At 38.7% G+C, this 23,694-nt stretch overlaps 1 pseudogene; it reads left to right on the top strand.

The window, feature by feature from the left end:
* The first annotated feature begins 21,104 nt into the window (after positions 1-21,104).
* Positions 21,105-21,203, top strand: LOC132540021 (U6 spliceosomal RNA; annotated as a pseudogene).
* Positions 21,204-23,694: the final 2,491 nt, after the last annotated feature.

Here is a 23,694-nt window from a genome sequence, read left to right as displayed (position 1 = left end):
TAAGGATTTCTTCAGAAACTCACTAAGCCACAGGTGAGTACAGACACATGTAGCCAGTGGTTGACAAAGAGATCCTCAGAATTCAAGAAGCCACCAGGAAAAGATAGAAACAGGTTGGGAGTATGGATCAATCTGTCAATTGCTTCTCTGTATTGCAGAGAAGCAATTACAGAAGCCAGACCTCCCACCTTCTGCACCCCATAAGGATCTTTGGTCCATATTCCCAGAGGGATAAAGAATAGGGAGGCTTCCAAAGGAAGGTATGAGATATGGAACTCTGGTGGTGGCAGTTGTATGGGATTGTACCCCTCTTATCCCACAAACTTATCGATAACTATTAAATCACTAATTAAAAAAGAAAGAAAGAAAATTCAAGAATTCTTACTTGGTGATGACTGGCTCCGAACCAGGAATGGGAATGAAGCAACTGAACACATTGTTTATGGTAGGAGAAGACCAAGAATAGCATTCTGGTTTCTCATCAATGTTTGGAAGAATTTAGATATAGCAACTGTACAATAGGGGAGAGAACTTGGGGTCTAGCCCCAATATTTCACTTGCATTTTGTGTGACCAAAACATTTCCCTTTCTCAGTCTCTGTTTCCTTCGTTATCTTATCACATCTCTGTTACATCTATTATCTCACTCTCATTGCTTTTCCCTTTCTTATCTCTTAATCACTAGTGAATAAGTGAACAATCTAGTTATAGTTTAAGCTTTCAGATTGCCTCAGGCTCCCAGGGCCAGCTAGAAAAATAAACCTTACAACATAACAAGGGATTATCAACTACCATGTTTTACATTGGATTGGGTTAAAGTAACAATAACTGTTAAATGTTATGACTGTAAACTTTTAACTAAGTCACTTAGCCACAAGTATATCCAGGCAGGTCGTCAGTGGATTGGAAAGGAGAGGCTCTCAAAGTCTTAAGAAACTGTCCTCATGGTTCCAAAGTGACCTCTTATTAAAATCATCTATAATTTTGATTAGTTTCTATTGCTCTCAGCAGAGCCCTGTGCCTGTTGACTGAATGTGCATGGCTTCTTCCTAGCCAGAAGCTAGACCGTTTGTTTGTGGGAATCCTCTGAAAGAGAAAGGGATTGAGTATTTGGACAGAAGTTGTTTTTGTTGTTCTTCTTATTGTTATGTAGGGTTTTTTCCTTTAAAAAAAAACCTTTGTTATTATCTTTATTTATTTATTGGATAGAGAGAGCTAGAAATTGAGAGGGAAGGGAATGATAGAGAGAGACAGCTGTGCAACACAGCTTCACCACTCACAAAGCTTTCCCCCTGCTGTTAGGGAATGGGGGCTTGAACCTGGGTTCTTGTGCATTGTAACACATTCACTCAATCAGGTGCACCACCATCTGGCCCTATCTAGGTGTCATTTGCAAGTTCATAGCCTGATTCCTTTAGCCCTTCTCCCTCAGTTCAGCCCTGTGTAGGCTTTCTGGGAAGGTCCTGTAGCTCTGGGATTCACCCTTATAACAAGGTTAGCTATTATCTGTTCAGTACCTACTGTGCATGGGTTGAGATGTTCATATCCATCATCTCATTTACCAATGAGTTATTATCAGTCTCAACCAAGGATGCTGAACTTTTGACTCAGAAAGGTGAATTACACTGCTCAAGGTTACAATGTTAGAAAGGTAAAGAGCTGAAATTTGAATCTTAATCAATCAGTCAAACTCTCACCTCTCACTACATGTGGTATCTGGATGAGAATTTTTGTGGAGGTTGGAGACTAATAGGTCAACTGAAAGAATTTCACACAGGCATCAAGAGCTTAGGATCATTTTTCACATGTTTTCTTTTTTTCCACTGTGGGAAACAAAGGGTGGATCTTAATCACGAACCCCTTTCTGATACTGTGGAAAAGTAGTGTTTTAGTCTTTCATTATCACTTGTAAAAGCCAAAGGAAAGGAAAAAAGAAAGACAAAAAAATGCTTTTGCAGGAAGTTTGTGATCCAAAGTTGATGTATGCTAAGAGTGAAAATAGTTGCTTTAAAATGATTTAACATTTTCATTCGAAGGTTGATGGAGGACATGGATTCATTTCAATATCTCTCCAGTATCATCAACTCTATAGCTGGACAAATGAATAGAGAGACCTATAATATCACCATTCAAATGATTAAAAAGAAGTAAAATGATGCCAGCTGTTTATTTGGAATAACCCATAGAACACATTGAAAACAATTCCTATTTCTGCAACTGGAAATTGGAATTGATCATTACCAGGCATTAAATGTGCGTATGTTTTTCTGAAGTTCCTAAATCTATTTAATTTCTATGTTGACAGAGATATTAGACAGCTGTTTGAAAATCTGTCTCTCTTTCCTGAACTATGCACAAGAAATCTTTATGTTAAACCACGAAATGTCAATGAGAGCTCTTCAGAGTACTAATCAGCCTGTGAGTGGAATGTGTGCGGCTGGAAGCAATAACCTTAACTTACATTCTCGATAGTCTTGATTGTCCCAAGTGCACCCCCTTAAGACATGGCTGTTGAATGTGATGACTCTGAAATGTTGAATGCAATGCTGGCTCTGGTGATTAGAGTCAAAGACAATGAGTTAGGAGATGAGATGTGTTCTGGTAAGTAACATCAGCAGTGACTCACCGTGCACCCTGGGGGAATGTTCCTGAACCTTCTATCTCAGCCCCCACTCACCTTCTCCATGGAGGATATCAGGAATTCAAAAAAAAAAAAAAGATGAAGAAGAAAGCCACCTTCATTCCATGGAGTTTCTAAGGGGAAGCTGGTAAACTTGCTAGTCAAGATTTCCCAGCATCACTTAGCTTCCCTGAAATGAATTCCATGATCCAAACAAAGGCAAACAAAACCAGTAACTTTTACACAGAGTAATGCTCTTTGTAGCGTGATTTCTAAAAGTGGAAAAAAATAGGCTTAAATCTAGATGTCTTAGAATAAAGAAGTGATTATGTAAATGACAAGGAATTCAAAGGGGGTTCTAATATGCCTATTAAAATATTAATATTAAAATATGCCTATTAATAAAATTTGCCAAAATCAAGTTTGGAAAAAAAGTAAAGAATCTTGATATTCACTAGTTTGATGAGCTTTCCATGATCAAGGTTTGGCCTTTCTTTCTTCCTCTCTCCTCCTTCCTTCCTTCCTTCCTTTCTTTCTTTCTTTCTTTCTTTCTTTCTTTCTTTCTTTCTTTCATCTCTCACTCTTTCTTTTTTCATCTCTCTCTTTCTTTCTCTCTCTCTCTCTCATTCTTTCCTTTTTTCTTTATTTCTCTTTCCCCCTTCCTTCCTTCCTTCCTTCCTTCCTTCCTTCCTTCCTTCCTTCCTTCCTTCCTTTCTTTTTCTAGTTTTTGTCTTTGTTTCTGCTAGAGCTCAGGACCCTGCATGACAAATCCACCACTCTCGTGGCCTTTTTTTTTTCTCCTTGATTTTCTTTCATTTGATATGCCAAAGAGAAGTTGAAAGGGGAAGGGTAAATAACATAACAGTTATACAGACTCTTGTGCTTGAGGCTCCCTGGCTCTAGGTTCAATCCCTTGCACCCCCAAAAGCCAGAGCTTAACAGTGCTCTGGTCTAAATAAAAGGGGGTGTGTGAGAAACAGAGACACCTGTAGTACTTGCTTTACCACACATGAGGCTTCCCACCTGCAGGTAGGGACCAGGAGCTTTGAACATATCCTTGAACTTAGTAACATGTGCACTCAACTGGATGCACCACCACCACCTGGTTACCTGGCTACCTGCCATTTTTCTTTTAAGATACTGTAAGTATTCAGACAAGGACTCTGCTTCTCAGAAATGGACACAATGGCTAACCAAGACTGCAATAGATATATTAAAGAAGAATAACAGTGTTACATCTGCTAGAATATTTCAGCTGGCATAGTTAGCATGATCTTTCCCTTGAAATAAAACACCTATTTCCCATAGTCACTTCTCTGATATTATTTATTGTCTGTGACGTTCCAGGTGCTGCATCAAGACTTATCATACCTCATTTAATACTTGAAAACTTCATAATGTTGCCTGTCCCATACTAAATGCTTTCTGTACTAAATGCTGGTTTGACTTCTGCTACTACTTGTCTTTTTTATGACATCTAGGTGACATTATTCCTTTTCTGCAAATGAGGAAACAAAGAGAAAAATTCAATAGCTGCCCAAGTTAGTTAGTAAAAGGCAGAAACACAAGTGGAAATACAATAGGCAGGGGAATTGAATTACTCAGTCCACTTTGTCAAAGTGTTCCTTTGTCTAGCAGAGCCCTAAGGAATCACTCTTAGAAGGCTGGTTTGTGAATGTGGAGAAAACAAGAGTCAGAGCAACTGAATATTTAACTGCACCAGCCTTGTCTTTAACCGTGGTGTTCCAGCCCTTCCCCCTAGTATGGGAGAGTAGCACCAGCACCAAACGCTGCTTGCCTTCCTCCTGGCTTTCTTTCTCTTACTACACTACTGTTTGCACTAGTGTGGCTCAGTCTGTCAAATTCCAGCCACACTGGTGGTGAGCCATCCTGTCTCTCTGCTCAGTGATTCTTATGGTTCTGAATCTGATCCATTGCAGCATGTGTTTATCTATGTATTACATTTTTCTTGTAGAGTTGTATCACTAAGAAAAAGCTAATTTTCATAATTTACAAATTCTTGGAGAAATTGACTTATTTATAATAAATTCTCTAGTACTAAAATGGCAACTAGCTTTTACCTTTTGTTAATAACCTAGGGGAAATGTTAATAATATAATGTAGAATAAAACAAAGCAAGGCCTTATATGTGTAATATGATCACGGTGTGCTTTATGACAGGCCTAGAAAAGAATCACCAAGATATTTATAGTAATAATACTTTAGTGCATTTTTTCTTACTAATCTTTTATAATTTGTGGCCATGCAATAGTATTAGTTTTATGTCAGGTACTTGTCTGTTGCTTTTGCCTTAGCTGATTTAATTATCCCAACAATACAAAGACACATATTACAACTCCCATTTTACATATGAAGGAACTGACAAGTATTATTTTTTATTATTGATTTAATAATGCCCAACAAGATTGTGAGATAAGAGGGGTATAATTCTATACATTTCCCACTACCAGAGTTCCCTTTCCCATCCCCTCTATTGGAAGTTTCTCTATTCTTTTTCCCTCTGGGAGTATGAACCAACGATATTTATGAGGTTCAGAAGATGGGAGGTCTGGCTTCTATAGTTGCTTCTTTGCTGGACATGGGCATTGGCAGATCAATCTATACCACCAGCCTTTTTCCATCTTTCCCTAGTGGGGTAGGGCTCTCTGGGGAGGAGGGATTCCAGGACACATTGGTGAGGTCATCTGCCCAAGGAAGTCAGTTTGGTGTCATGGTAACATCTGCAAATTAGTGGCTGGAAAGCATTAAGATCTAAAGCAGAACAAATTGTTTAATAATCAGGAACCTAAAGGTAAGAATATAGCAGATGAGGTTTGGGGTCTTCATATTAGAAGAAGCTAGGAAGTATATTTTATGTATATGCCAAGAAGCCCATGACTACTAATTTTTGCCTGAGCCTGATAGCTAACATTCAGGTCAGCTAAAAGTATTGTTTGGAAAACTCAACAACACACTGCTCAACAGCTGCTTAGTCAAAGAGGAAAACAAGGAAGAAATTCAAATGTTCATATAATCAAATAAAAATGAAGATACAAGCTATCAAAGTATTTGGGACAGCTAAAACAATACTTAGAGGGAAATTCATAGCCATACACACATTAGGGAACAAGAAAAAACTCAAGTAAACAGCCAGACTGCACACCATAAAGACTTAGAAGAAGAGGAAAAAGGAATGGTAAAGTGAACAGAAAGACTGAAATATCTCTGTGTTCACATTTTCCTCTTTGAAAGGATAGCACTCATATTGCTAAGTCCCATCTTTTTTTTAAAATTTTTATTTATAAGAAGGAAATATTGACAAGGTCATAGGATAAGAGGGGTACAAGTGCACATAATTTCCACCACCAGGAGTCTGTATCCAAACCCCTCCCTTGAAAGCTTTCCTACTCTCTTTATTTTTAATTTTTATTTATAAAATGGAAATATTGACAAGACTATAGGAAAATAGGTGTACATTTCCACACAATGCTCACCCCCAGAACTCCATATCTAATCCCTCCCTTGATAGCTTCCCTATTCTTTATCCCTCTGGGAGTATAGACTCAGGATCGTTGTGGGGTACAGAAGATGGTAGGTCTGGCTTCTATAATTGCAACTGCTTCCCCTCTGAACCTGGGCATTGACAGGTTGATCCATACTCCCAGCCTGTCTCTCTCTTTCTCTAGTGGGGCAGGATTCTGGGGAGGCACGGCTCCTGGACACATTGGTGAGGTTGTCTACTCAGAGAAGTCTGGTGGGCATCATGGTAGCATTTGGAACCTGGTGGCTGAAAAAGAGTTAAGATATAAAGCAGAAAAAGGTGTTGGCTAATCATGAACCTAAAGGCAAGAATATTGCAGATAAGATTTGGGGTCTCCATTTTGGAAAAAGCTAGTATGTCTATTTTAGGCATATTTCAAGGGGCCCATGACTTTACTTGTTTTTCCCTGAGCCTGACATCTAATATGCAGGTGGACCCAAGTTGTTATCTGGTGAGATGGTGTCATAGTTGAAAAAAAGGACTAGAAAGATGGATCAGGGAAGAGAGTAGTTCCCAAATATGGAAAAAATGTATAAATATTGTTAACTATAAATTTGATTTGATCTGGGGCCAATATTCAGCAGAGGAGCCTATGAGTAACCTCTGTATCCCTGTAAGTCTGAGCTCACATTCTGTGGTAAGAATGGATAAGAACATTCCAGGTTGCACTAATTTCAGGACACATCTTCCTCAAATGGTAGATAGAGTATGTTATCCAACCTCGCTTCAGAAAATGGAACATTCTATACCATTGCTGATGCACACTGAGGGCAAGGTCTTATAGGGGCCCACAAAGGGGTCCATTATGTTGTTCCTGACAAAGAGGACCAGTGACAATTGCAAGAGGTCCTATCCTTTTAAGACAATAATCATCTCTTTAAAGATCACTGCAAAGGTGATTATATATCTTTAAGTATTAGGGTTCATCCTTTAATATGCATTTTGGGTAGAAAAACATTCAACCCATAAAAAGTATTTTCTTAATCAGTAAATAGTATATCTGCTTATAAAGAATTTGCTTTACATTTGTATAACTTATTTTTTAAACTTTAGGCCAGGCAAATTCATAGTAAAACCACTTGCTTATTTATAAACTAGAGGATAACTTACTTATTAGCTCCTTTTGTCCATTCACTGATTTAGAAACAAACTCCTAGTTGGCAAAAGGAAATGGTTATCTAGAATTCTAAGAATTTTTAAAAATAATTCACCCAATTGTCTTGCTTTTGGGCACTGAATAAAATGTGATTTTTTTGCTTCTAGTCAAAGCTTAAATCAAATACAGTTATTGAAATCAAGGTAATACAAAGAATATCCAGAAACACAACAATTTTCAAGAGACTTAAAATTTAGCTGAGGAGACAAAAACATAATCATATAAATATCAATGACAAATAGTACCAAAAATGCCATAAAGAATAAGGGGATGATTTGTAGAATGTGAAAGCCAGAAAGTATGAACTGTGAATTTAGTCAAAGGCCAGTGACTAAAAAAGGCCAGAATGACTTCATGGAGAAGGAAGAAATTACCATGCTGAATTAAATATGGAGTGGATTCCTTTAGAAACATCTATTGGGTTAGAATCACCTTATCTTTTCTGCTCATAGTTTACTATGGGGTTGGGGGAATATTTAATGTTTCTGGGAAGAGTTGGTGAATTGTAAGGGAACTTGGGGGTGGCCTTCACAAAGGGGGAAATGTATCACAAAAGTTAAAAGAACTTTTATATTACAACTTTATTTAGCAAGCCAGAGTCAAGTATTCTATATTCTTCAAGAAAGAGAGGACACAGGTGACATTGTGACAAAGAGTGACATACTAGTTTAAGACAACTGGGGTGGAGCAATTAATGTATTCTGGAGTCAGGCTGCCTCGGCTCAAACCCCTGACCCCCACTAACTAGATGGTAGTCTTGAGCAAGTTAATTTACCTCTATATGCTTTTATTTCCTTGGTGATAAAATGGGACTAGTGACCTTATTCACAGGCTTGTTTTAAGGATTAATTAAGATAATACTTACCTGATAATTAATAATGCTCAAGAAGTATTATATTACTGCTAGTATCAATGAAGGTGACAGGAGTTGGGCAGTAGTGCAGCGGGTTAAGCACATGTGGTGCAAAACACAAGAACCGGTTAGGATCCCAGTTCAAGCCCCCGGCTCCCCACCTGCAGGGGAGTCGCAAATGACTATGACTATGACTCCCAGGGTCATGAGCAATCAAATCACATTGCGAAAACAAACATCTGAATACAATGCCTAATTGGAGAAATATCTCCAGTATGGAGGAAGTGGATTTAGCAAAGTTGTGTTTAACCTTTGCACTGAAGGCCCACCATTACATGTAAACTAATCGAGACTTTCATCAGGACAAGATGGCTGACCAGGACTCACAATATTTAGAACTAGAGGACAGGCACAGTGTTCACTATTTGTTTGTTTTCAGAGAGGAAGGTGGAGAGGTGACTGAAATCAAAAGCTGAAGGCAAAGTTTTGAGGAAGACAAGGGGAAATAAAAGAAGAAATGATTACTGAGATGCTAACAAAAGCAAAAATTGTTGCCTGGGAAGTGGCATGGTGATACGAGTTTTGGGCTTGTGAGCATGAGATCCTGAGTTCAATTCCTTGTATAGAATATTCTGGTACTCTGGTTTTCTTTCGCTCCTTTTCATGCTAATAAGTAAATAAACCTCCCCCCTTTTTTTGTTTGTTTTTTAGGAAAAGCATGTAATATAGGGACTTTCAGGAGAGTGTATCAATATAGAAAGCTGAAAGCACTGTTATGAGATCAATGTTACCAGAAAGAAAAGTAGATTTACCTAAAAAAAACTTTGCCTGCAATTAATATACAAGGAAAAGGAAGCAGAGGATTAGGAACTTCCAGAATGAGATTAACAGAGAACAATGAGTAGGCAAATGGCAGCTACAGTGGTCTTTCTTCACTTTCTCCTTTGATGTTGATCAACTATTTTTAAAATTTTTTTTTTTTTTTTTTTTTTTTTTTCTTTTTTCCCTATTCTCTGTCCCTCTGGGAGTATGGAACCAAGATCACTATGGGATGCAGAAGGTGGAAGGTCTGGCTTCAGTTATTGCTTCTCTTCTGGACATGGGCATTGGCAGGTCAATCAATGCTCCCAGCCTATCTCTATCTTTCCTTAGTGGGACCTGGTTTTGGAGAAGTGGGGTTCCAGGACACATTGATGAGGTTGTCTGCCCAGGGGTGTAAGGTTGGCATCATGGTAGCATCTGTGACTTGGCAGCTGAAAAAGCATTAAGATATAAAACAGAACAAATTGTTTAATAATCCAGAACCTAGAGGTAAGAATAGAGCAGATGAGAATTGGATTCTTCATGTTGGAAGGATCTAGGAAATCTATTTTAGGTATATTTCAAGTGGGGCCATGACTTCACCAATTTTTGCCTGAGCCTGATAGATAACTTGCAGGTGGGTTAAATGTATTGTCTGAGGTGATGGTGACAGAGTTGGGGATAGGTCTAGAAAGCTGGATAAGAAAAAGAGTAGCTCCCAAATATGGGAAAAGTATATAAATACCATTAACTATAGGCCCTGTCGATCTGATCTGGGGTCCATATTCAGCACAAAAGCCTGTGTAACCTCTGCATCCCTGTAGATCTTAGTTTGCATTCTGTGGTTACAACTAGGAACAGTCTAGGCTTTACTCAATTCAGGACCAGTCTTCCTCGATTGGCAGAGTATGCTGACCAGCCTCCCTTCAAAGAGTGGGAAGGTCCCTACCATTGTTGTTTCACCTTGAGGGCAAGGTCCTCTAGAGGCCCACACAAGGGTCCACAATGCTGTTCCTGATGGAGATGACCAGTGATGGTGGAGACAGTGATCCGCTAGAGGTCTAGGCCCATCATATCTATGTGGGAATCTCAGGCTTCCCCTTGTCTGTATACTTTGATCACAGACAGCAATGTTCCCAACACACAGTCAATCTCATCCACCAGTCATGACTAAGGGAACAAATATTTGGGTGGTTCCAACTCTTACTCTTTGCCACTCTCTACGATATCAGATGTTCTTGTTAAACCTTGCTCAAACCTCTAGATCCATGAGCCAAGTAAATTCTTTTTTTTTTTTTTTTTTTATTTTTATTATTATTTTTTTTTATTTATTTAAATTTTTAATTTAAGAAAGGATTAGTGAACAAAAGCATAAGATAGGAGGGGTACAACTCCACACAATTCCCACCACCCAATCCCCATAACCCACCCTCTCCCATGATAGCCTTCCCATTCTCTAGCCCTCTGGGAGCATGGACCCAGGGTCGTTGAGGGTTGCAGAAGGTAGAGGGTCTGGCTTCTGTAATTGCTTCCCCGCTGAACATGGGCGTTGACTGGTCGGTCGATACTCCCAGTCTGCCTCTCTCTTTCCCTAGTAAGGTGTGTCTCTGGGGAAGCTGAGCTCCAGGACACATTGGTGGGGTCTTCAATCCAGGGAAGCCTAGCCAGCATCCTGGTGGCATCTGGAACCTGGTGATTGAAAAGAGAGTTAACATACAAAGCCAAACAATTTGTTGAGCAAACATGGATCCCAAGATTGGAATAGTGGAGAGGAAGTGTTGGGGAGGTACTCACTGCAAACTCTAGTGTAATCCTGCTTTCAGGTATATATTTTGCAGTAGTTTATGGATACGTGTGCGCATACGCTCTCTCTCACAGAAACTGGTGTATGTCTAGGTTATGGGACTTTGTTAGAAAGTGAACTACCTGAGATGAAATTAGAGTGTACTATAAAAGGAAAGGTCTCACCCGAGTAATGAAGCTGAAGGGTTGTCATTCCACACGTGAAGTCTCTGGATACACTCTGAGGTGAAGCATGTTGAGATGGCAATCGTTGCTTTGGTTAGGTTGTGATCGGCGGATGCAATATTATTTGGTATGGATTGGGAGAAGCATACGGGAAAGTGAGCCCTATCCATGGGTGCCAGGACTGGGGGAAGTAGGGGCTCTATAGTGAAGATGTGAGGTTCCTGCTGTCTTAGGGTTCAAAAAGACAATCAATAGTTAATATTATCATCACATTATTTGTTAATTGGGTTAACTTTGAAAAGTCCCTTTGTTATGGTTTGCTGTACAGTACCCAGTATCTTGTATATAGCTGTGCTATTGGAAGCCTCCAATCTACTTGGTCTAGGCTTTTGAGAGAGTCCGCATATCAAATACGTAGCCTATCTATTAAAAAGATTCAGTTTGTCTCCTGAGAACCTTTGAGACATACAATTGATTTCCCCCTCTCATATTAATTAACTACTGATTTATATGTCTACATTTTGCTAGGAGTGTACATAAACACCATTCCCATCACCAAAGGACCGTGACCCATCCCTCCCGCCCATTCCCACCCCCCACTGGCCCAGAAAGCTACATGTCTACCCCTCACCACTGGGTTTTTTCTTTGGTGCCCTACTTACAATTTGATCAGGTCCTGCTTTTAGTTTCCCTTTCAGATCTTCTAAGTCAGCTTCTGTTGATGAGTGGGATCATCCCATACTCATCTTTAACTTTCTGACTCAGTTCACTTAACATAATTCCTTCTAGCTCTGTCCAAGATGGGTCAGAGAAGGTGGGTTCATTGTTCTTGATAGCTGCATAGTATTCCATTGTGTATATATACCACAGCTTTCTCAGCCATTCATCTGTTGTTGGGCACCTGGGTTGCTTCCAGGTTTTAGCTATTATGAATTGTGCTGCTATGAACATAGGAGTACACACCTCTTTTTGGTTGGGTGTTATGGAGTCCTTGGGGTATAACCCCAGGAGAGGAATTATTGGGTCATATGGAAGGTCCATGTCTAGCCTTCTGAGGGTTTTCCAGACTGCTCTCCACAGAGGCTGTACCAATTTACATTCCCACCAGCAATGTAAAAGGGTTCCTCTGTCCCCACATCCTCTCCAGCATTTGTTGCTGCTGTCCTTTTTGATGTATGCCATTCTTACAGGAGTGAGGTGGTATCTTAGTGTTGTCTTAATTTGCATTTCTCTGACAATCAGTGACCTAGAGCAGCTTTTCATATGTTTGTTAGCCTTTTGGATCTCCTCTGTGGTGAGTGTTTTGTTCATTTCCTCTGCCCATTTTTGGATGGGGTCATTTGCTTTTTTGCGGCTAAGTTTGCTGAGCTCTTTATATATTTTGGTGATTAGTTTCTTGTCTGATGTCTGGCATGTGAAGATCTTCTCCCATTCTGTGAGGGGTCTCTCTGTTTGTTTAATTGTTTCTTTGGATGTGCAGAAGCTTTTCAATTTGATGTAGTCCCATTGGTTTGTTTCTACTTTGGTCTTCCTTGCAATTGGGTTTGATTCATCAAAGATATCCTTGAGGTGTAGATGGGAAAGTGTTTTACCAATGTTTTCCTCTAAGTATTTGATTGTTTCTGGTCTGACATCTAGGTCTTTGATCCATTTGGAGTTGATTTTTGTTTCTGGTGAGATAAAGTGGTTCAATTTCATTCTTCTGCATGTTTCAACCCAGTTTTCCCAGCACCATTTATTGAAGAGAGCCTCCTTCTTCCATTTAATCCTTTGGGCCCCCTTATCAAAGATTAGATGCCCATAGGTGTTGGGATTTACTTCTGGGCTTTCAATTCTGTTCCACTGGTCTGTGTGCCTATTTTTGTTCCAGTACCATGCTGTTTTGATGATGATGGCTTTATAATATAGTTTAAGGTCTGGGAGTGTGATGCCTCCATTTCTGTTTCTTTTCCTCAAGATGGTTTTGGCAATTCTAGGTGTTTTCAGGTTCCAGATAAATGATTGTAGTGTTTGTTCTATTCTCTTAAAGAAGCTTGGTGGAACTTTGATGGGTATTGCATTAAATTTGTATATGGCTCTGGGGAGAATGTTCATTTTGATGATATTTATTCTTCCAATCCATGAGCATGGGATATCTTTCCATTTCTTGGTATCAGTTTCTATCTCCTTGAGTAGCGACTCATAGTTTTCAGCATACAAGTCTTTCACTTCTTTGGTCAACTTTATTCCTAGGTATTTGATTGATTTTGCTGAAACAGTGAATGGGAGTGATTTCTGGATGTCTTCTTCTTCAGATTTAGTGTTTGCATAAAGAAATGCCACTGATTTTTGTACATTGATTTTGTAGCCTGATACCTTGCTATATTGCCTAACAACTTCCAGTAATTTTCTACTGGATTCTTTAGGTCTTTCTATGTATACTATCATATCATCTGCAAATAGTGAGAGCTTGACTTCTTCCCTTCCAATCTGTATCCCTTTGATTTCTTTCTCTTGCCTGATTGCTATGGCAAGAACTTCCAATACTATGTTGAAGAGTAACGGTGACAGTGGGCAGCCCTGTCTAGTCCCTGATCTGAGGGGGAATGCTTTCAGCTTCTCTCCATTGAGTATGATGTTGGCTGTAGGTTTGCTATATATAGACTCCACTATCTTGAGGAATTTCCCATCTATTCCCATTTTTTGTAGAGTTTTGAGCATGAATGGGTGTTGGATTTTGTCAAAGGCTTTCTCTGCATCTATTGAGATAATCATGTGGTTTTTGGCTTTGCTTTTATTGATGTGATGAATGACATTGATTGATTTACGGATGTTGAACCAGCCTTGCATTCCTGGGATGAATCCCACTTGGTCATGATGAACAATCTTTTTGATGTGTTGCTGTATCCGGTTGGCCAAGATCTTGTTTAATATTTTGGCATCTATGTTCATCAGAGATATTGGTCTGTAGTTTTCCTTTTTTGTTCTGTCCCTATCAGCTTTTGGTATCAGGGTGATGTTGGCTTCATAAAAGGTGGAAGGGAGTATTCCTGTTTCTTCAATCTTATGGAATAGCTTAAGAAGTATGGGTATTAACTGTTTCCTGAAAGTTTTGTAGAATTCGTTTGTGAAGCCATCTGGTCCAGGACTTTTGTTGTTGGGGAGATTCTTAATAACGGTTTCAATTTCTTTGTCTGTGATTGGTGCATTTAGATTTTGTAGTTCTTCTTGGTTCAGTTTTGGAAGTGCATAGGTTTCTAGGAATTGTTCCATTTCTTCCAGATTCTCTAGCTTGGTGGCATATAGTTCTTTATAGAAGTTTCGCAGAATTCTCTGGATTTCTGTGGTGTCAGTTGTGATATCTCCTGTATCGTTGACAATTCTATTAATTTGAGTCTTCTCTATTTTTTGTTTGGTGAGTCTGGCTAGGGGTTTGTCAATTTTGTTTAATCTTTCAAAGAACCAACATTTGGCTTCATTGATCTTTTGTATGGTTCTTTTATTTTCGATGTTGTTTATTTCTGCTCTAACTTTAGTGATTTCTGTCCTTCTGGTTGCTTTAGGGTTCCTTTGTTCCTCTTCCTCTAAGTCCTTGAGGTGTGTAGTAAGTTCGTTCATTTGGGCTTCTTCTTGGTGTTTAATATGTGATTGTATAGCTATAAGTTTCCCTCTCAGTACTGCTTTAGCTGTGTCCCAAATATTTTGATAGGTTGTGTCTTCATTTTCATTAGTTTCCAGGAACATTTGAATTTCCTGTTTGAGTGAGTGTCTGACCCAGTGGTTCTTAAGGAGCATGTTGTTTAGTTTCCAAATTCTATGTCTTTTAATAATTTTCTGTTTGTTGTTAAAAGTTAGTTTTACTCCACTGTGGTCTGAGAAGATACTTGGGATGATTTCAATGCTCTTGAATTTATTGATGCTGTCTTTGTGACCTAACATGTGGTCTATCCTTGAGTATGTGTTGTGTGGATTTGAAAAGAAGGTGTATTCCAGTTTTTTGGGGTGGAGGAGTCTGAAAATGTCCAAGAGGTCTAGTCTGTCAATCTCTTCATTCAATTCTCTTATATCTTTATTGGTTCTCTTCTTTGTTGATCTGTCTAAGTGTGAGAGTGGGGTATTGAAGTCTCCCACTATTATTGTATTACTATTGATGTATTTTTGAAATTCTTTCAATAGGTGTTTAATGTATTTAGATGGTCCCTCGTTGGGTGCATAGATGTTAATAATTGTTAAGTCTTCTTGGCTGATTGATCCTCTTATCATTATGTAATGTCCTTGCCTATCTTTTATTACTTTATTTAATTTAAAATCTATCGTGTCTGAGATGAGAATGGCTGTTCCTGCCCTTTTTTGTGGACCGTTAGCCTGTATGATAGTTTTCCATCCTTTCACTTTAAGTCTGTGTTTATCTTGTTGTGACAGATGGGATTCTTGCAAGCAGCATATGGTTGGGTTATGTTTTCTGATCCATCCCCCCACCCTGTGCCTTTTGATGGGTGAGTTTAAGCCATTGACATTTATTGATATTATGGATTTAATGTATTGTAGTGCCATTGTTCTAAAAAACAATTTGTTTGCTCTGATATATTACAAGTATTATAGTGATGTTCTTGTTTATAAGAGGTCTTTTAATACCTCTTTCAGGGCCGGCTTGGTGATAGTTGCCTCCTTTAACTGTTGTTTGTCTAAGAAGGTTTTGATCCCTCCATCTAGCTTGAATGAAAGTCTAGCAGGATATATAATCCTTGGTTGAAACCCTTTTTCATTCAGGGCTCGATAGATATCTTGCCACTCCCTTCTGGCTTTTAGAGTTTGAGTTGAAAAATCTGCAGAAAGTCTTATGGGTTTTCCCCTGTATGTGACTTTTTGTTTCTCTCTTGCAGCCTTTAGGATCCTTTCTTTATCCTTACTTCTTCTCATTGTGACTATGATGTGTCTTGGTGTTTTCAGGTCTGGGTTGATTCTGTTTGGTACTCTCTGGGCCTCTTGCACCTTGATATCCTTTCTGTTATTCAGGTCTGGGAAATTTTCTTGTATTATTTCCTCTAGGATGTTTGCTTCCCCTTCCTCTCTTTCTTCCTCTGGCAGGCCAATTATACGAATGTTACTTCTTTTGAGATCATCCCATATGTCTCTGTTGTTGTTTTCAGTGTCTCTCAATCTCTTTTTAAGCTCTTTCACCTCTTTCTTAGTTTTCTCTAACTCATCCTCTGTCTGACTAATTCTGTTTTCTGCTTCTGTTAGTCTGCTTTCCCTTGCCTCAGCTTCTTTCTTCATTACAGCTATTTCAGCTTTCAGTTCTCTAATTGTCTCAAGATAATCAGTATTTTCCTTGGGGGTCTCAACTGTTGTTTCCCTAATACTGCCATTTCTTTCCTCCAATGTTGTTTTCATTTCTGTGATTAATAAGTTTATTATTGCTTGCATACTTTTCTTATCTATGGTTACTTCTGACTGATTTGTGGTTTCTTCTGGGCTCTTGTCTTCATTCATTGGGGTAGCAGTTTTATTTGTTTTTAATCTACCCATTTTTTTTTAATTTATGTGTTTCTCTCTTTTTTTTTTTTTTTTTTTAATGTTCTGTTGTTCCTCAGTTGTTGTGTTTTGAGCACAAGTAACACTGTACTAAATACCTTTATGACAATTGCACTCACCAACCTCCGGAATAACCGTAGCAACTGAAGTAAGTATTGAAGGAGTTTAATCGTTACCAGTTAGCCAAACAATTTCTCCAGTCCGTGAAAAAATAGTAACCAAATCCCAGTGAAGAAAGAGAAAAGGAAGAGAGGATAGCAAGAATAGACAGTTATGCAAATTTACTATCCAGTGTATATTCTAAGGGTAACAAGAGTGTAAAGGGAACTAGAGCAGAGATACACACATAGATAGTCCACTCTGGGTCAGATTTCTTCCCCAAAGTAATTCACAAATTCAGAAAGTCAAAGAAGAAAGAAGTGTATGACAAGATTAAAAAAAAAAAAAAAAAAAAGAGAGAGATTGAGAGAGATAAGAGAGAGAAAAGGGAGAAGATAGGAAGAAGAGTTGTAATTAAAGAGCAGTGCGAGGAACTTCCCAAATGTGTATCAGTGAATTAACAAAAAAAAAAAAAAAAAAAAAAAAAAACCCTGTTTGGTGGTATGGGGTATCCTGCTAGTAGCTGGTCCCAGGCACTGCTTATGGGGGGAGGGGGGGCGGGCGGCGGGAAGGATGTATGCTTGAAAATTAAAAGGAAGAAAAAAGAATTTTTTCCCCCTACTCTAATTCTTAACCCAAATTAAGTTATAGAAACATCCTTGGTATGACCGTTATGGCCCCTTATTGGATGGCCTGCTAAAGGCAGAAAATCCTATTGTTTACACGAGATGTGTCCGGAGCTCAAAGGCTGGCCGCTTCTGCTTCTCCGGGCGCCATTTTCCGGGAAACCCCGCCCTCCAGACTTTTTTAAAGGATTTCTCAAAAATGAAAACTAGCTCCAAGTCCTTTGATCCAATGAGAGCTATACTCAAGAAGTCTTTGGATCCACCCTCAGGGTCGCGGTGGACCCTGGCAACTCCCAAGAGGCAGCCCCCGAGCTAAAGTGCTCTCTCCGGGTCCTCTGCCCGCCGCGCTCTGCAACCGGCGGAGGAGCCGCCTTCCCGGGCGGGCGGAGGACAATGCCCGGCGCACTCGCCTTGCCTGGCGCCGCCTGGGAATTCTGGCGCCCCGCTAGTCCGTGTCACCTTTGCTCTAATTGTTAACCCAAATTAAACTGTAATAACTTCTTTGGTGCCCCCCCCCCTTATTGACTGGCCTGCTAAAGGCAGAAAATCCTACCTTTGCCGACGATGCTATCAGAGCACTCACTGTTAGCGACTTCTCAGGCCGTCGCCATATTACCTCCCGAGCCAAGTCTATTTTTAAAATTTTAATATAATTCTTATTTGTGATGTAATAATGGTTTGCAAGACCACGGGTGTAATTTCACACTAGACCCACCACTATACCTGTAAATCTCAATGAAAACCACCATAGTTCTCACAGAGTCTTAGAAATAGTTTGGTTACTTCTATTATTTAAAAATAAAACTGTTGGCATGTTCATGCGTTTTAGTTCTCTCTCTTTCTCTCTCTCTCTTTCTCTACCAGACTTACCACTAGGGTTACTAATTCACTACTTCTGGTGGACATTTTTTCCTTTTATTTTTTCTTTCTATTTTATTCAACAGGACAAAGTGAAGTTGAAAGAGGAGAGGAAGATAGAGAGGGGAAAGGGAAAGACAGACTCCTTCAGACCTGCATCACCACTCTTGAAATGCCCCTCTGCTGGTGGGGAGCCAGTGCTTTAACCAGAGTCCTTGCTTATGTATGCTTAATAAATTGTGTCACTTCCTAATCCCCCCTGTGTTTCAATTCTTTTTTTTAAAAAAAAAACAAATTTATTTATTTATTTTATTATCTGTATTTATTGGCTAGAGGCAGCCAGAAATCAAGAAGGAAGGAGGAAATAGAGAGGGAGAGAGACAGGGAGACACCTGCAGCCCTGCTTCACCACTTGCAAAGTTTTCCCTCTGCAGGTGGGGACCAGGGGCTTGAACCTGGGTCCTTATGCACTCTAACAGCATGTGCGCTCAGCCAAGTGCACCACCACCCAGACCCTGTCTTTCAATTCTTTATATTTCACATATGAGCAAAATCCTCCAGTAGTTGTCTTTTACTTCCTTCCTTACTTCATTAAGCAGAATCACCACCAGTTCCATTCATTTGTCCTTTAGGATGCCATATCATCTTTCTTTCTTTCTCTTTCTTTTTTTGATAGAGACAGGCATGTGAAAGATACCATAGCACCAAAGTTTCCTTTAATGCTGTGGAGGATAAGCTCAAAGTAAAACAGTGCATTATCCAACTGACCTATTTAGCTGACCTACAATATCATCTCCTTAAATCGATGCTGTTCAATTCTTCTCTCATCATTTCCTTTTCCCTCTTCAACTTATTCCTTTGTGAACTAGTTTGTACAAAGCCCCAGAGATACATCAAGCCATTCCTTCAATTTCTGTTATCACATCTACCTCCTGATTCTCTGTATACTTAGTTCAGATTTTAATGGGATAATCTCACTGGTTTAGTTCATCTTTTGCAGGTTGAATTACAAAATAAAGCATCAAACAGTGGTTGGTTACCCTTGGGTCAAGTGTTGGCTTTGGATTAAATTAGTTGGGACCAGGGGTACAGAAAGGCCTAATACAAGAAAACCAAACAATCAAGATAATTCTTATCCTTCAGGGACTGTGGATAGACTAGTTTTCCTTTCCTTAGATAAGTACTTATGCAATGTCAGCAGACCATACAATATTGAAATCCCACTACAAATAAAAGATATATAATGGAAAAATCTTAAAGATGGAAAGCTAAAAGAAGATTCGAGGCATTTAAAAACCAGAGTTGGGCTAAAACAGTGAGACTGCTGTTTCACATGAATGAAATGTGTATTAGGATTCTCCTGTTGGTACATAGGGGAAGACAGACAACTAAATGCCCAGGGTAGATCTGTGGAAATATATAAGGTGCTACTCCAACCATTTATTTAATAAGTCTAACTGAAAATCTATGCTGCATAAAGTAATATAGTGAATGGAGGTAAGCAAATAAAAATGCCAAGTTCGCAAATGATTGTGCTTCTTTTAAAAAAATACAAAAAGATATATCTATTTTAAAATTGTAGACTTCAATGCATCTTGTAGTGACCCTCAAATGGCACAACTTTTAGAAAAAGATATTGGAGAAATACAAATTTTAAAGGGAGTCTGTGAACCAAGTATAAATCTCTCTGTAAGACTGAAAAAGCATATCTACCAATGACAGAAGTTGGGTTGGTAGACTTAAAAAAGCTTATGAAAATACCAACTCAGAGTTGTGTCTCTCTTTATTGAATATGAACCAGAGGTGGTGACCGGGAAGTCTCTTCATAGTTCCCTTCAGGACAGTGAAAGTGAATGACTTTGAGGAGGTACAGGGGTTTCAAAGGCGATCAAGAAGACATTTTTCTCTGATCCTAGGATAAAGTTCATCACAACTTGTCTTAGAAAAATTTCATACTAACTTTTTTTCCCCCAAAAACTAAGCTACCTACAGCCTTAGACTAGATAGACCAAAATCAATTGGTCATGCCAGTATTTGCATATAGTTATTTGTAGATAGCATTAAATAACATAAATCATGATGAGGTCAAGTGTGGTACAATAAACCCCTGCCAACACCCATGCCCAGCAGAGAAACAGTTACAGAAGCCAGAACTCCCACCTTCTGCACCCCATAAAGAATTTTGCTCCATAATCCCAGAGAGAGAGAAATGTTAGGGAAAGATTACCAGAGAGCTCTGAACTCCAATTCCTTCAGGACACAGAAAAAGAAGAGGAAAAAAGAAAGGACATTCAGAAGTAGTAATAAGTATAGGTGTGACTTAGAATGGAAGAGAAGGCAGGATTATAGAAAAGTATATATATTCAGTTATAGAAATAATGGTAAACTCATATCTTTGACCTTGGAAGAATTACTAAAGTTTCCAGTGGAGGGAATGAGGATACAGAACTCTGGTATTGGAATGGTGTGGAATTATAACCCTGTTATTTTGTGGTTTTATAAATCAATTAAATCACTAACAAAAACTTTTAAAGGATTTCATTTAATATTTTTATACATTTATTTATTATTGAGTAGAGAGAGAGAGAGAGAAATTGAGAGGAGGGGGAGATAAAGAGGGATAGAGATAGAGAGACACCTGCTGCACTGCTTCATCACTCATGAAGCTTTCTTCCTGCAGGTGGGGACTAGGGGCTTGAACCTGGGTCCTTGCGCACTGTAATATGAATACTTAACCAGGTGCATGACTGCCTGGCCCTTTCATTTAATCTTTTTTCATTCTTGAAGTGAAGATCTAGAATAAAAGTAAAAGACTCACACACCAGTGATTACAGAGGTCAAAAGACTTTCAGGAAACATCTTTTGACTCACTCTGCAGATCTTGTCCTGGGCAGTCCTCACTGTTCTTAGCTTGCTATGACCTGACTTGCAGAATTCAGTAATCATCATGTGACCTCCAACTCCAAGGTGCTGAGGATATTCCTCTATATCAAAACCAAATGGTCATAACAGATAAATTCACAAAGTGTGGCATGTACACTGTAAAAGAATATTAAAATATTTCATTTGGTGCTTGCTTCGGCAGCACATATACTAAAATTGAAATGATACAGAGAAGATTAGCATGGCCCCTGCACAAGGATGATAAAGGATGATACGCAAATTCTTGAAGCATTCCATATTAAAAAAATTTTTTCATTTGTAAAAAGAAGGGAGTTTCAACACATGAATTCATTATACCAAGTAAAGTAAGTAAGGCACAAAAGAATAATTGCTTTATAATTCCCCTTATACAGAATATATTCAAATTCACAGTAACAGAAAGGAGAAGGGAAGTTTTCAGAGTTGGGATAGAGGGATTAGGGAAGGTGGTATTTAATGGGTACAACATTCTTTTGGAGGAAAATAAAACTTCTGGAACTGAACAGTGTCACAGCAATGAGAATGTACTTCATTCTGCTGAACTGAACATATGAGTTGGTTAAAATGAGAAGTTTTATGTTATGGATATTTGCCACAATTTAAAATTTTCCAAAACTGAAAACAACCAGAAAAGTAGAGAAGTCTCGAATGTCAAAAGAAACCTCCACTGTTGAGGACATACAGACATCTCATCGACTAATGTGTGATTCTGAGAAATTTTTACAACTCCTTTCCAAAATGTGAGATTTGTCCCATATCTTTAAGCTCTGAGATAAGTGGGATAAGGAAAGAATGAATTTTCAGTGATCTATGCTTTTGCATTTGGGAATATAAAGGTATTTTTTATAGAGACAGGATGACTCTGTCTCTACAAAAATGATGATTTTTAGCAGTTTACAGGTTGTGTAAAATAGGTTAAAATACTTCCAGTGTATTTGGTAATCATTTTAGCTGTGAAAACATGAGTTCAGACATACAGTTAGATTACAATCCTTCCCACTTGCCTACCTCTCACACAGATTACGGAGGGAATGTATTATAGACAATAAAATCTAAAGGGAAAAAATTGCCATCCTGTTTCAGTTCTGCCATTAAACCCAATGATGGCGGCCATTGCCTTGTAAAAGGAAAAACAACAAGTTTACAGTTCCTCATTTCCCATGGTAAACAGATTGCTTATTTTAATTTTGAAAATAAAGCGATGGAGGCTATGTAGGTCTGTAAATAAGAGTGTGCATCTCAATTTTCTGCAAATGCTTAAGTGGTTTACATCTGTTTCCTCCCAGTTGTATTTCTCAAACATGAATTTCCATTTTAAAAAGAGTCGTAAAATCACTACTGTTTCTCTGTGGATCTATTAGCAATAAAATAGCCTACAGAGGTTTGCACAGCCATGGAAAATGTACAGTGATAATAGGCTGTCCTGCTGTTACATGGCTTATGCAAACTTTACATTTATCACTGCAGAACCATCTATCCGTAGGGTTGTAGCTTGGCAAACAACTGAATAAAAAGACCAAGAGAAGGAAGATGAGACCGAAATCTCTGTGTACACATCATTAATCAGACAAGATGAATTCTCAAACTTGGAAGCACATTTCCTCAGAGGAAAGGGACAGGAGGGAATGTATGTGTCAGGTTGGTCACAATCTGCAATACCCAACTTATCATAAAATTTTTCTTCAACAAACAAAAGCATCCATTTCTCTCCTTGGCATGATGTATGCTTCATTTTCCCTTGAAATATTTTTAAAGAACCAAACTGGGTCATCTGTTGTAAACTTTTAGTTCTCCAGAAACACAATTATCCTTTTATTACTGCAAGAGCTTATAATAGCCTAGTTCTTTCTTATGTACCTCCTAACCCTCTTCAAATTGGCTGTCTAAATAGTTGATGGAGTGACACAGAGTACATTTGCTCAGCCCCTAAGATCCTGCATCGTAAGTTACTCTGAGTGTTCACACTGTCTGAACTGTACTTTGTAACCTATACCGGTAGGGCTTTCCCCATCTTCTTTCAAAACAAAACTAATCCACTAAAGTTCCAGAATGATGGAAATAGGTTTCAAAATGGCCTCCTTTTAAAACAGGACATGTGCAGGCACCAGGTGTACCCAGTCCTTTGTCTATAGAGTCCCATGTGTTTCTCAGTCTTCTTTTATGACAATTTTAAAAACGGAAATTCATGTTGGAGCTGCCTTGTTTCCCTGAAATAGAAAATAATCAATAAAGTACACTGATGGAATTTAAATTGCTTGGTGTCTTATAGTCTGTTCTATTTAGTGGAGTATATTTCACTTTTATTGCATTAGTTAGTAGAAAAAGGAGTTTGGAAACACCATGGACAAGGTAACTCCCAAGATGACAGAGTGGTACCCTATGGGACTCCCTCTCTCATTTCTCCCTCTGAGTATATATAACAAAAGAACTGCTTTTTGAAAAGGAGTCAGTGGGAAGGATATCTTTCAATTATTGTTCCATTGCATAACTACTTACTGTACTCACCCTTGGGAGTTTCACTACTCCATCAATAGACCAAGACAGGAAAGCACTGAATGAAGAAAACAAGGGATGAGGATGTGACTTACACTTCCAACAGTCTAATAGTTTTTTTTTTTTTTTTTTTTGTCATATAAATATTATGGCTCTTACTCAAGGTAAAGTTTATTCTTTTAAATTAATTCACATCACTCAGTTTTGAGGTGGTTGGGGGGTGGAATTCTCAAATCACCGTCTC

The sequence above is a fragment of the Erinaceus europaeus genome, chromosome 8, assembly GCF_950295315.1.
Source record: "Erinaceus europaeus chromosome 8, mEriEur2.1, whole genome shotgun sequence".
Lineage (NCBI taxonomy): Eukaryota > Metazoa > Chordata > Mammalia > Eulipotyphla > Erinaceidae > Erinaceus > Erinaceus europaeus.
This window is presented reverse-complemented; position numbering and strand designations above follow the sequence as displayed.